Here is a 3108-nt window from a genome sequence, read left to right as displayed (position 1 = left end):
GACGCCGCCGCTTCCGGGAAGAAGATCTCGCGAGAGTGCACGAGAGCGCACGAGAGTTGAATATTGATTTTCTTAAAGGAGCCGGCGTGAGAATAGAGGAGAGGGCCGAGGAAGGCGGAGGAAGAAAGGTAGGAGGGGGAAGTGGGGGGAAGCGGGCGTGGGGTGGATTGAAAGAATGGGGAAGAGAGAGAGAGGAGAAAGGGTTTACTCCCTCTATAGTAAAGTAAAGAGGGTACAGCTAGGTGGCTCAGTAGATTGAGAGCCCTACCTGGAGACGGGAGTCCTGGGTTCGAATTCCTGACTGTGTATGACCCTGAGCAAGTCACTTAAACCCACTGCCTAGCCCTTACTGCGCTTCTGCCTTGAAACTAAGGCATAGAAGTGATTCTAAAACAAAAGGTCAGGATTTTTTTTTTTTTATCTCTGCCATTCCCACTGATTCCCAACACCCAGTCAGTACAAACAAGTGACAAGTTAGCCCAGCTACTACAGGTCTAAGATTGCCTCATTCTGCCCCTGTAGACCCTCGCCTCCGAGACAGAAGGGTCTGAACCCTCGCCTGGGCATGGGTCAGAATTCTGAAGTGTCAGTGACTCTCCCAGGGTCACACAGCTAGCATGTGAGGGAGCCACTGCTCTGCAGTCCACCACAAGCCCTTCCAGCATCTTGAGAAGTTTGGCACACCCCAGTGTGATTTTTTGATTGCATAAAACTTTGACTTTAATATTTTTGCATTTCGTTATTTACAAAGCAGTTTGGAAATTGCAATTATTTACGCTTGGAATTGTGGAGCACCATAGCTAGAAGACACCCTTAAGCGTGATCGTTTCCTAGAATTCTTCCCCAGGGGGTCAATGGATCCGGAGGGATTTGTGCGGCGATTTCACTTTTATCGCTACATACTTAACAAATTAAAAGTCAAGTTGAAAACCCCCACTGTGTGCAGAGCCTTGTCCTTGGTAAGGGGGAAATAAGTGTAAATAAGAAGAATCCCAGCCTTCTGATGGGAGATTGGACACCAACTCGGATAATTAGAGTAACAATTAATGCAAGGACAGTCTGTTAGAGAGGATCCTGCCCAACAAAACGCTTTTGAAAATCAATTCCTTAATATATTTTGCGTATAATCCAGATTGAAGTGCTTGCCAGCTCCTGGAGGGGGGAGGGAAGAAGGGAAGGAGACAGTTTGGAACATATAACTTTGGGAAACTTGGGTGGAAATAGATTATTACATGTAAATGGTAAATAAATAAATGCCTTTAAGACAGCATATTGCCTTCCGTTTAATAGTGTTTCATGGGTTGAATTAAAATCCAAGCACCCTTTAGGGCAAGATGCTTAGAGAAGCCTTCTCTGAGTACCTGGTATTTAAGTTGAACTTTAAAGGAGAAGTAGGGATGGGCCAGGAAAGCAGGGGTGAAGGACATTCTAGCAAAGTGGGAAATCACAGAATGTGTTAGGGGGAGAGCAGGACCAATGAAAAGAAATTCTCTTTGGCCCAGGGATGTCAGAAGTCTGGAAAGACCAGATTGTAGGGAGGCCATTGGAGACAGTGGGCAGTGCTGGCTTTCTTGATTCATTTTTCCAGTAGTAACTCAGTGGCCTTGGGGACAGGTGTTGGAAAGTGGTGAATCCCAGATTCCAGGCCAGGTACTTGCTGCCTTCCTAACTTAGACAAATCCCTTGATATCTCCAGACCTCAGGTGCCTCTAGCCCCCTCTCCATCTTCAATCCTATTCCTCATAATGAGGTGGCCTCAGTCCTTATCAAGGCCAACCTCCTCAATCATGTAACCATGGAAAATTTTTCTAAAAAAAATAAAACCTTTAAATAAACTAATTAATTAAGTAATTAACAAAAGGATGAATAAAGAAGTGAATAAATGAATAAATAGATGAATGAATGAATAAATGAATAAATAAATAAACAAGCAAATAAATGAGGGAATGAATAAATAAATGAATGAATATGAAAAAAAAAAAAAAGACCAACCTCCTCTACCTGTTCAAGGGAACCCATTCTATCCTGTGTCCTCCAGCACTGTCCCCCTTCTCTGTCATCCCCACTCTTACTTATTTTCAATCTCTCCCTGTCTTCTGGCTCATTTCTTACTGCCTCCATCCTGAAAACAACCCTCACTTGACTCTTCCATCTCTGCTATCTATTATCCTCTGTCTAGTCTGCCCTTTGTAGCTAAACGCCTTGAAAGGGCCATCAGCTCACGGTCTCTCTTCTTAACTCCTTACAATCCTACATCTGACCTTATCCAGCCACAGAAATTGCTCTCTCCAAAGCTGCCAATGATCTCTTCGTTGCCAGGTCCAGTGGCCTTTTTTCTCCTCCTTTTTCTCCTTGTGCTCTCTGGAGCCTTTGACACTTTGGGTCACTCTCATCTCCTGGATGCTCTCATTTCTTGGTCTTCAGGACACTCTCCAAGTTCTCCTCCTACCTCTCTGACTGCTCCTTCTCTGTCTTCTTTGCTGGATCCTTCTCCAGATTCATGCCCCCTGACCAGCAGTATCCTCCCAAGTTTCTGCTCTGGGATCTCTTCTCTTCCCCTATATTATTTCATTTATTTATTTATTTTTAAACTCTTACTCTCTAGATCTCTTTATCATCTCTGATAATCTGATAAGGACAGTTTAGTCGATAAGGAAATTAGGGACACTGAACATCTTTTAGCTCATGCTTCCAGCTCTGTCTCCAGGAGCATGGAGTTTATTATATATATATATATATATATATATACACATATATATATATATTTCAAGACTCATTTCACACAAAAGAACTCCCCCAAAAAAACTTTGCAGATGCACAGAAGTTATAAATTATGTCATATCAAAACACAAAAGGTCTCATTGGCTTCAGAACAGACCAAGGCCAAGGCTGAATTTTGACTGGGTTCTTATCAGAAAGCCAAGTAGGGGAATATTTTTCTCAGGGTTGAATTGCCCCTGCTAAGATTTTGGCCTTGGCTATACCAGGCAGCTGCATTCCTGGCCAAAGCGGGAGAGTGTTAACCATTTAACTTCTGGTTAGCTAGGAACTTAAAGCTTTACAATAAGGCCACAATACTTTTTGACAAGAAATCACAAGGATCACAAA

Source organism: Gracilinanus agilis, chromosome 3 (assembly GCF_016433145.1).
Source record: "Gracilinanus agilis isolate LMUSP501 chromosome 3, AgileGrace, whole genome shotgun sequence".
Taxonomy (NCBI): Eukaryota; Metazoa; Chordata; class Mammalia; order Didelphimorphia; family Didelphidae; genus Gracilinanus; species Gracilinanus agilis.
The sequence above is the reverse complement of the archived record's forward strand: the minus strand, read 5'-3'. Positions refer to the sequence as shown.